The following is a 12,316-nucleotide window of genomic DNA, read 5'->3' as shown; positions in this document are numbered from 1 at the left end:
GTAGGCTGCTAGTATATCTTTTTGGTGGACCATTTTAGATCCGTGCCATACTGATGCTGCATATAATATTTTCGGGCTCGTTACGTTGGATAATAGTTGACGTGTAGCTTCGCCTGTGCCGCCGATGTTGGGCATTATTCGCATTAGGCCTCCACTAACTCTAGAAACTTTCTCCCCCACCGTCCTGAAGTTCTCCTTAAAAGTTAGTTTTGAGTCAATGATTACTCCTAGATATTTTAAGAAAGACTTTGAATTTATTTGATAATCTCCTATGGTTAGGACTAACTCATTCACAGTCCGCTTTGTGCTCAACAAAACCACTTCTGTCTTATTGGTAGCCATCACCATGTTCGTCAGCCATCCCTTTATTCTTCCCAAGGCGTCATTACATAATGCTTGGAGCAGATCAAGTTCCTTGGACACTGCTACTACGACAATATCATCTGCATAGCCGACAATTTCCGTGCCTGCGGGAAGGTAAGTTTGTAGCACACCATCATACATCTCATTCCATAGTGTTGTTGGACCCTGAGGAACACGGCCTCGTTTAAATAGCTACCAATTATTCGGAGCAGGTAAGCTGGTGTGCCAAAGTTTCGTAGCGCTGTCATTATCTGTATCCAGTTGGCGGTGTTCAATATGTATGACTTTATAAAGCCGAAGAGTATCTTTGCGACACCAACCGAATAGTCGAAGATAACCTTCACTTAAAAATTGTCACTATTCAGATCTGGGTGGGAATCCTTGTTCTGTGAAATAAGGAAGGAAAAAACTTGTATACATTTGAATCAAATTACTAGAAAGCTCCTCTAAGTTTTGCATCTGCAATAAAGTTTAAAGCTGCATACATTGGTGCTTTATCGGTAACCGTATCGGTAACCTTATAACAACAACAACCAACCTTATGGGAATCAATGCAATCGATTATTGGTGCCGCTAAGGTAGTAACCTTATCGAAGCCAACCAATTGGTTTTTGGTTTTCCGCCGTAACGATAAACAGCTGATTACGTTAGGGATACGACTACAGCAATACGACAAACGGCACCAATGATTCCAGCTTTAAAGATGTTCTTTCAATAAATCATAACCGCTTTCTCTGTCGCGCCTAATGATGCTCTGGGTTCAGTGCTTAATGGGCGAAAAGTAGATCGTAAGGGAATCGTGCATTTTCACTTACACGGAATTTCACGGCATCTTTTTCGTTGCTAACGAACTTTTATACTCAGCGTGCTTTGCACACAGAGTATATTAACTTTGATTGGATAACGGTTGGTTGTACAGGTATAAAGGAATCGATATAGATATAGACTTCCATATATCAAAATAATCAGTATCGAAATAAAATTTTATTGAGCCATGTCCGTCCGTCTGTTCGTCCGTCTTCACCACCCGAGCTTTTCTGAAACCAGAATAGATTGGTATAGTAAATGAGCGAAATCGGATGATAACCACGCCCACTTTTTATATATATATATAACATTTTTGAAAGCACAAAAAACCTGATTATTAAGTAAATAATAAATACACCTAGAATGTTGAAATTTGACGTGAGAACTGATATTGAGACTCTGGATACAAATTTGAAAAAAAATTTAAAATGGGCTTGGTACCGCCCACTTGTGATAAAATCAATTTTACAAATATTATTTATCATAAATCAAAAATCGTTAAACCTGTCGTAACAAAATTCGGCAGAGAGGTTGCCTTTACTATAAGGAATACTTTTAAGAAAAATTAATGAAATCGGTTAAGGCCCACGCCCACTTTTATATAAAAGATTTTTAAAAGGGTCGTGGACGAATAAAATAAGCTTTATCTTTGCAATAGAGAGCTTTATATCAATGGTATTTCATTTCCCAAGTGGACTTGTAACAATAAATAGGAAAAACTTCAAATTTAAAAAAATGGGTGTGGCACCGCCCCTTTTATGGCTAAGCAATTTTCTATGTTTCGGGAGCCATAACTCGAAGAAAAATTTACATATCGTAACAAAATTAGGTACACATATTTTCCTTATAGTAGGAAATGATTCTAGTAAAAATGGACGGGATCGGTTAAAGACCCCGGCAACTTAGATATAAAACAAGTTTAAAAGGGTCGTAGACTAGAATACTAAGCTATATCTTAGCAAAAAATAGTTTTGAATCGATGATATTTCACTTATCAAGTTTTATTGTAAGAGGAAATGGGGAGACATTTTTCTTTTAAACGGCCGGTGCCACGTGTTATGTAGAAAAGTAATTTATCTGAAATGAAATGTACAATTGAAGCTCACGCTGAGTATATAATGTTCGGTTACACCTTTACTTGTTTTAAATTGAGTTCTCTTGGGCTCAGTATAACCGTTTTCACTGTCTTCGGTTAGTCACTTATTCATAAACTATCGAAAATCTCATTTTCGCTATGCTAACTGAAACAAGGACTGTCAGTTAAATGCAAGAATGCAAACAAAACAGCTGTTTTATTGCTTTTCAGCTATACAAAATATATTTTTGTGATTTGTTTTACAAAATATTAACAAAAATCGATTTAACTGGGAGTTGGTCACCATGGCTGGTGAAAACGAAAATGTCCAATGAACCTATCTGAAGTAGAACCAAGCTGTTGTAATACTGGTTCGTAAATATAAGTTTGGCCCAAAATTTTGTTGCGTTTACTCTACTCTGGGTGCTTGGTCGCACAGGAGATTCTGAGAATGAGAATGTGTTATACCTGGTACGCTCTCTTTCAGCCTTCGAAGCGACAGTCGCAAACTCGGTGGGAAGCAGCGAAGCAAACCACACTATGCTATCAATCTCATGTAGTCTAGCTGGGTATTCGTGTTCACTGAGTAAAGAGAATGAACATGAGAAAGAAAATCATCGACTACATGATATTTCAGACTGCGCTTTCTGCCTTTGAGGAAGATAAGAAGGCTATTCACTTTCTATGCACCTGCCATCACTCCACTAAGAACAGTGGCTTAAGGTATAGAGATTCTCGGCGTATGAAAAAGGTTATCAAAGTCCGATATGTGTTATCTTAGGAACTACTTGACGATCTGGTAATTGACGTATACGCACATAAACCTGAAGAAGACCTGTGAAAAGATGTGCTCGCTCCAATCCTTGCTAGACCAAACCAGGTTCAGACTAGGCGATAACCTATTATCAGAGCCGTATAAAAGTGTAGCTCGTCGGACGAAAAAGAAGGTCTCACCCTTTTTTGTTTAGAAGTTTATTGTCGGTTATACACTTTTAGCACGCAAATATAACATCTCCTACGCATCGAAGAGGTGGTGTGAGCATGTCACCTTTTGACTGTTTCCTCGAACAAAGCTTAGGTAACTCCTAAAAGTTGTGACCTATAACACAGGGATTTGGGATGTCTCAGCACGTCTGGATTAAGCAGAGTTTGACCTTCTTAGCCAATTTCAAATACAGAGTTTCGTGGACTTTGCTTATGTAAATAAATATCCGTAGTACAAAATATTTGTGCTCAAATGCAAAAGACCATAGAAAGGCACAATTTATTTGTTTTCCTCGCCATAAACTACACTCGTAAGAAGTGAGAAGACAACAAAGCAACATTGAGTGAACATTTTTGTATTTCGCTTTTTAAAAAAGAAGAACCCGCTAAACAATCGTATGCTCACACTAAACACACACAAGCGTGAAAATCGAAGAAAAATGAGAGCATAAGAAAAGTGTAAAAGCAATGAAATTGTGGACTTCTGTTGCAGGCAAAATAAATCAAAGGTCCCACCAACACTGCCAGTTAACGTTGCATTGGAAATTATTGTCTCAGCAATGGAAGAGAAAACGAAATCAACGTTGATGAGAAAAGCAAAACGAAAATAGGAAGTTAAGCTTAATATATGTATATAGCTGTACAAGATTCAACAGCTTTTTCGCCCCCGATTTGCTTTCACAACGAAAATTGTACATATTTTATTTCTCACTTTCTTGCCACACGGACACTTCTCCGTAACATCCAAACTGCTTTATTAACTTGCATGTGTGTGTATAGCGACCCTGTAGGACAAATCTTTAGCTCTTCAAAAGGGCACTTTAGGTGGGTTACTATAGTGGTTGCTACCCAGACCACCCATGTAGTCGATTTAAAGTTGATAATCTCCTCATGGTTTTCAAAAGAGGTCTTCCAAAGAATCTTAGACAAATTTTAGCTAGAGCCGGGCATTATTTACTTTCTTTCTAACCGTTTAAACGAGTGTGGCATTCCATCCATCCACAGTCGCTTCTTCATTGGGCTAACTGACGCCAATTGGTCACACCAACGAAATTTATATTCCTCCAGCGGAGTGGGGACCGCCCTCTTCCTCTGCTTCCATACGCCGGTTCCAATAAAAATAGCTTCCTTAGCCGGAGCATCATCTTTCATTCGTCTGACATGGCCAAGCCAGCGTAGCCGCTGTACTTTAATTCACTAGACTATGTTGTATTCGTAGAGCTCATACAGCTCACCATTAAATCTTCTTCATTACTTAGCGTCGCCAAGCGTGGCGTCCGCAATTCCTTCGAAGAACTTTCCTCTCGAACACTCCCAGTGCCACCTCATCTCATGTTGTCATCGTCCATGCTTCTGCACGATTTAGCAGGACGTGTACGATAAGTGGCTTGTAAAATATGATCTCCGGGTAGTATGTAAATGCCGATTCCAGACCAATTTTGTATGGAAAAAATGGTGCAAGGAAAAGTATATACACACCGACACACATATATATACAGCAAATCAATTTCGTTGCCTACATTTAGGCGCATCCATGTGTGTGTGTGTGTGTGTGTGTGTGAACCCAGCCAAAAAAAAAAAGGAGCGACTGATTAGTATCAGAACCGTATCTGTTCAAATACTGATCAGATACTGGTCTGACACTGATCAGATATTGAACTGATACTGATCAGACAGTATCAGCCCAGTATCTGAGCAGTACCTGATCAGTATCAGTCGCTCGTTTTTTTGCTGGGCTCACAAAGTTCAGACACACACACACACACACACACACATGGATGCGCCTAAATGCAGGCAACGAAATTGTTTTGCTGTATATATATGTGTGTCGGTGTGTATATACTTTTCCTTGCACCATTTTTTCCATACAAAATTGGTTTGGAATCGGCATTTACATACTACTTCTCCGTTTGCCGAAAGAGGACTTCACTTTTCAATTGCCTACCTAGTTCAAAGTAGCATTTATTTGCAAGAGCGATTTTTCGCTGGATTTCAGATCCTGTGTTATTATTTGTGCTTTAATGCTAGTTTGCAAACAAAATCTTTTGACGAAATTAGGTATGCAAATGCGCTGCCTGTTTGCTTGATGACAGCAGGTACTTCGTATTGTCCTCATTCACCACAAAACCCATCTTTTCCGCTTCACTTTCTAGTTTGGAGCAGGCACAACCTACGGCGCCGGTGTTCAGGCCGTTGATATCAATGTCGGCAGCTTACATCAGTAATTGCACCCTCTTATAGGATGTTGTTCCAGAGCGGTTAAGTTCTGTATCTTTTATTATTTTCTCCATAATCAAATTAAAGCAATCGCACGACAGCGGGTCACCCCGTCTGAAACCTCGTTCAGTTTCGAACGGCTAGGGGAAGTCCTTTCCAATTCCGGCTGGGATGATGGTGCTGCTCATTCATTTATTCCATCATCATAGATTGCGTACTCAGGCTCATCATCTTCCCAAGGCGTATCATCGCTCTCTCTCTCTATAGTAACGGTAACTCATTGGACAAGTTTTGAACTGCTGGAGGTGCTTGTACTTAGTTCTTATTTGACTTAAGTTCTACAACAGAAATCATTTTCCTGCAGGGAAATGTTCTTTGGTTTTGTGCTGCTATTGGTGCAACAGACAAGTTGGAGATGTGCAACATGAAAAGCATGCTCGTTGCATGGGATCAAGGGTTGATAACATGATAGCTTTATAGTAGTTCTTTTAATACTTTTCCAACAGCAATATAAGACTTCCGAATTGGTGTAAATGTGTGTATGCGCGTGTAGCAAAGTGAATGAGGTGTACGGGTTAAGATGATTACATTGCAACATGGCCGACAGCAAAAGTAACAGCACCTACATATAAATAAAGTGGCAGCAATTTTCACAGGAGTTTGCTTACATTGGGGGCTGCCAGTCACCAAGCTAAGCACTTTTGCCATATATGTGTATATTCACTGACATAAATTGCTTCAACTGGCAGCAACAGCAATATCAGGAAGAACAACAACACCAATTGCCACATTTACACTTACAAAGTTTAGTAAAGCTAACTGCAAAGCCATCACCTTAGTGTTAAACAAAAACGAATATTCGCATATCTTCAAATTCTGCACTCTCACAAAGATGGAGTTCTAAAAACTCGAGCATATCCTGACAAGGGCGGCATTTATCATTCCTTCATATGCTCTATGGTAAATTAATATTAAAATGGAATTGTTGCTAGTGAAAAGGACATTTCCAATTTATTTACGCTTCTAGCCACTCTATCACTTTTCAGTTATTTCTTTTGGTCAACAAATCAAGGATTTACATATTTATAAATGAAAATACTTATGTATGTAAATGTACAAGCATTTCCTCGCATACTTCTTCCACTTCTTGAAAACCTTTCACTCGAGATTATGAAGAACTATTGTGGAAGGAAACGGCATTACGTCTGGACGTAAATCATATGCTAGTCCTCCACGCAAATGTATTAGTTTTTCATGTGTTTATTCCCCGGCTTGCGCTGCTTTTATACTCTCTGTTGCCTCGTTCGCAGAATTCTCCTAAGATCTAGAGGTTTCACCTTCTAGAACAGTTGTATCTCCTGCTTGGTAATTTAGCTATATGCGTGGGTATTTGTGAGTAGCAACTTCTGTTCTTAGCAGATGACTACATATGTGTATGTGAGATAACTTCTGTGCTTTAAGCTACTGGTTATGTGTGTGAAATATTCTTCGTCGCCTTCTATGTATACATATGTGTTTAAATGGCTTTCTTTGATGTGCTCATATACACAAGAGTGGCTGCTTCCTTTATCGTTGTTGTGCATTTATTTGGTAGCAGCATAGTTATGTATAGAACTGCTTATATTCACCACAATATTAAAAGCATTCTTCCCCACCCACGAAGCACACTTGAAGAACCTCCGCCATTTACATCAGCAGAGTTACAACTTGCAGTAAGAAGATTGAAAAATAATAAGGTCCACTTCCAAATGGCATTCCAGCAGAAAGAGATCGCAAAAATGCGCCCAGAGTTTATACTGAATATGTTTAATGTATGTCTAAAGGAGAGACTGTTCCCCGAAATATGGAAAAAGCAGCAGCTTGTTTAATTTGGCAAAGACAAAAAGGGCCCGAAACAGCTACCTCAGTGATCTCATCCTTATATATCAAACCCAAGAGTATTCGCGTACCATGAAAGTCACATGCGGAGCAGCACAGGGATCAATTCTTGGTCCTGACCTGTGGAACGCCAGTTACAATGAATCTTCAAATGTCTGATGATTCATTTTTAATTTGATAAGCAGACAACATTGCTGCCGTCATTACAGCCCGAAGCACAGAAGAAGTATGCATAAAGTTCAATCTGGCCATAATACGTACAAAGGAGTGGCTAGACTCGCGTGGACTCCAACTGGCAGCAGAATGATACTTCTCTAGCAAAAAAGCATATACAGCTAACAGATGACTTTGAAACCTTCTCTGGAAAAATAACATCAAGGAAGGTTGTCAACTATTTAGGAAAAGTGACACCAAAGAAGGTTATAAACTATTTTGGAGTAAGGTTCAACTCCCGACTAACATATTGGGCGCAAATGCGACTAAGAGGGTATCCAAATAGGTATCGTTGATAAACAGCCTAATGGCAAACATGGGAGGATTAACAGAAAGCGATAGAAAAATGCTGATGGACATCACCCTATCCACGTTATTTCACGGCTCCGAACTGTGGGCACACAGTCTTCGTAGGAAGAATTGTTGTAAACTTATAAAAGTTGTACAGCAAACAGCAGTTTTCAGAGTAGCATCCACTAATTGCACTGCGTCAGTACCAGCGGAACAAGTTACTATCGGAACAATCCCCATCGACATATTAGCGCTGGAAAGAAGAAGGTTATAGAACACAAGACGGATCCAGAGCGCCAGAAATGTTGCTGAGGAACCCATCATTATACTTAGAGCAAAAATGCGAGACCTTCCCCCGAATTCCAACAATCGCTAACGCTTAAACTCCATCGCCAAAAATTTTAAAACAGTATCAAGTTCGCAGAAAAGTTTGTAATATTTAGAACCATATGGTCATAAGGAATAACCATCTAAATCCTATGTAAAAGTATAGGAATTATGCTGTTATTTCTTGAGACCATATGGTACTAACTGTTGCGTACTTTTCTGAGCCTTGATACTGTTTTAGAAAGTTTTGGCGTTGGAGTTTAAGCGTTAGCGGATGTTGGAATTCGGGTGCTGAACGCAGGAACGACAAAAGGATCTTAAAAAACGAGAAATATGGAACGCCACCCTGAAATTATACGAAAGCGGTCCCGGCTGTGGGTGACGGTTACAAACAGGGTGGCTTTTAGGTCACGGACACACGGTTGCTGCGACGGCAGCAATTATGGTGCATACGACATTTTCCATCCCAAACAAAAAAAAAATAGCATACTTTAGCGAATATTAGCAGTTCTACACATAACTATGCTGCTACTAAATAAATTCACAACGCAATAAAGCAAGCAGCCACACTTGTGTACATGAACACATCAAAGTAAGCCATTTACACAGTTACATAGAGGGCGACGAAGAATATTTCACACACATAACCAGCAGCTTAAAGCAAAGAGGTAATACACATATGAAGTTATCAGCTAAGTGCAGAAGTTGTTACTCACACATACACACGCAAGTATGCGATACAACTGTTCTATGTTCGTGAAAAGTCTAGACTATACGCGAAATATGCGAACGAGGCAACAGAGAGTATAAAAGCAGCGCAAGCTGAGGAATAACTAATCAGTTTGATTTAAACACGTTATTAGTTGTGAAGTACTAATCCCAAAATAGTCTAAATAAAGACCATTTTGAAATACTGAATATTGGAGTTATTTATTCGACAGTTCAGCATTCGAACGTTAGCAGAAGGTGCAAAATAATCGGAATCCCCCAAAATTCGTTACAATACATAGGTATCTGAACACATATACGATATAGTCGCATACTACTTTGCGATTTATACCGGATTCATTTTGGAATACTGTTCGTATTTCTGGCAAGAGTATTACTGTTTTCAAACACATTTATACTATATATGTGCATATATACAGATGATTAATATATCGTGCAAAAAATCGAAAGTCCAAAATTCAATTCATTCACTTAGGCTGTCAGTTTAACTGACACACCACGTCTTTCAATGCCAATTGATGCAAAGTAAACTAAAATTATATAAGTTGTAAGCTCGGCACAATCTAATGCTGCCAGGATAATTGTCAAAATGAATGACAAGGATACTTAGGGATTTGTTAGCCAAATGTGCATGATATATGATGTGGAGTATACTATGAAAATGGACGCTTACAAACACAAATATACAAACACACAAGCGCACACACAAATACACTCGTAACATTTGACACGCCACACAGCAAGCACACAGAATGATTAATGACTTTTGAAGTGACTTGTATGAAAAATAACCCAAGTCTGTGACTACAACAAGAAAAGGCAGCAGCAGCAGTTAAGTTAAGGAGCTGCTAGTTGGTCAACCGTTCAGCCGGATGACGAATGAACCTAACGGGCCAAGGCAAAGCAAACCGGCGAAGGTGATGAAGAACAGGAAAATTGTACAAAGAGTCACGAGTATAAATTAGAAAAGAACAAATGATCGCAGCCAACGAGTCAGACGCTAGTGGCTGCAAAAACAACAACAGCGGAAGTAAATATTCGTACGCCATTACCTCCACTATGTTTGCCATATCAAATCACTTGTAGTCCTGTGAGCGTGCTGCACTCAAGACTTTCAACAATGACAACAACAACATTAACGCTTTTCATGTCAAAATGAATGACACGATGGAACTATGTGGAACTATGGCGAAAATGAAAACGAAAACGTGTGAGGTCGCTAAAATTAATGGTTCAAATGACTTGGCGAAAACTGTTTAAAGGCTAAAGGAAAATCATGTTGTTGTTTTTGTCATGGTGGTGATGTTGAATTTGATGTGTACGCTTAAGGAAATAGTATGTATGAACATATATGCTGATTGGAAGTCAAAATACGGGAAAAAACTACAAGGCAATTTTTTTGAAAAAAAAAATCTTAAAAATATGCAGTCATGAAAAATTAAGCTTTTATTTCAACATTTTTATTTTCAAGCGTATGCAATTTTGTTTGTTTCTTTCTAATATAGTCTTTTTCTCCCTTTTTTTATTTACTCACACATTCCATCCATCTACTACATCCATTTACTTCCGCTGGCGTATTGGCATTACTTATCCGTCAAATGAACAACGAATGCAACGTAACGCGTAGCAACTATGACAGCGTTGACGTTGACAGCGAGACGACAGCTACAACGATTTGTGTGTGTTAATTGCAGTGCACGTCAAAAGTCGATGTATTTGACATGGGGCAAGGTTCATAGTAATGACAAAGATGATGATGGTGCTGTTGTTGATGGGTGATGGGTTAGTGATGGCTGAAAGAGAATATTTTTACTGAATTGTTGAGGATCACTACGATGTCAGATAACAGTGGCGTATGCATTTTTTAAAAAGGGTGCTAAGGTTTGGAAAAGTGGCGAAGAGGTGAAGGCAGCAGGACGGGCACAGATTGATGGAGAGGTAAAAGGGAAAGGTAGATATACACAGTGAGGAGAGGCACAGGAGCTGAGACGAGAAGATATACAGGGATAGGGATAGGGATAGGGATTGGGAGAGGGCTACTGAGGGAGAGGAAGAGGATGTGCGATTAGCAGAGGCAGAGATAAATCAGAGGGCGTAGGGAGAGAGGGAGACTGTGATAAATAACAAGAGAGGTATAAAGATATAATAGGGAAAAGGGAGAAAGATGCGGAGTTGGAGAAATAAGAGTAGAAGAGTGTGTATTTATACATAATTAATTTTTCAAATAAATACTGATTTCGGAAATTAGTATTTTGCGGCAGTAACGCGCTGGTTAAAAGTTTGAGCCTAAATCTGAAACTTCGCCTAAGCCATTATGGCCGTTTCGTAACAAGTAACGCCAGCTATCCCTGTTTCACGATGACTGAAGCCAATTGAGGACACCAAAGAAGGTCCAGTCTTCCTCAGAGAAGGTCCCCCTTTTCTCTGATTCCCTACTGCGGCGTCCACCTTCTAGCTAGGAGCGTTGTTCTTTCTCATAATATGGCGTAGCCTTTGGGCTTTTATTTGCTGCACTAACTTCGCATCTGCGCAAATCCCATACATATTTATCGCATCTCGCTTTCGGCATCACGGACATGACCATAAATCTTCCAGAGAACTTTTTTCCTCACAATAACGATCTGATCAACCGCGCGTTGCCGTCCCCGTGCGCGTGACACTCCTCATCGTACATGTTCGTCTTAGCAGCAGCGGTACGTAATGAGAGAGAAATATGTCTTAACTACTCCGCATGTCTGAAAGCCGAGTATAGTATTCATCAGCTGTTTTGTAAGCAGCTTTTCGATAGCAAACTTTCCTTGTGCCGCTGCACGAATTGAATCTTCCGACTATAAAACCAAAGACGGGCTCCTACGTGTTGGCACCGAAGAAGATAGATGTAATGATGAGCTTTAATCGGAAAACAAAATAGCCCAACAGCTACGCTGGCTAGGCCATTTTATGCCAATTAAAGATGATGCTACGGCTAAGAAGGTATTCTTTTTCGGAAGCCGCCTACGGACGCTGAAGAAGAGCACAGCAACCACTTGGAAGCACCGGGTTGAAAACGATTTAACCTCACGGGGTGTTGCCAGTTAGCCTAAGATAAATCCCTGGAAAGAAATGGGACAGACAAAAGCATACATCTATATTGGGTCCCAGGGCATATGGGAATAGATGGGAATGAAAAAGTGGATGAAAGGGAGCGTGTCATTATTCTGTATTACAAAATTCTGGGTGACAAAATTCTGCTTGAACAAAATTCTGCTTGAACAAAATACTGCTTTCTAAAATTCTGCTTTTTTAAAATTCTGCATGTTTAATGCGAAAAATTCCGCTTTATTCAAGTTTTGTGATTTTCGTCATACGCAGAAGGGTGTACTACGCAGAAGGGCATCACCGTGGCGGTAGCCACGGTTATACCACACACCCGGACTTGGCATGGCGTAGCCC

The sequence above is a fragment of the Eurosta solidaginis genome, chromosome 2 (assembly GCF_040869045.1).
Source record: "Eurosta solidaginis isolate ZX-2024a chromosome 2, ASM4086904v1, whole genome shotgun sequence".
Lineage (NCBI taxonomy): Eukaryota > Metazoa > Arthropoda > Insecta > Diptera > Tephritidae > Eurosta > Eurosta solidaginis.
This window is presented reverse-complemented; position numbering follows the sequence as displayed.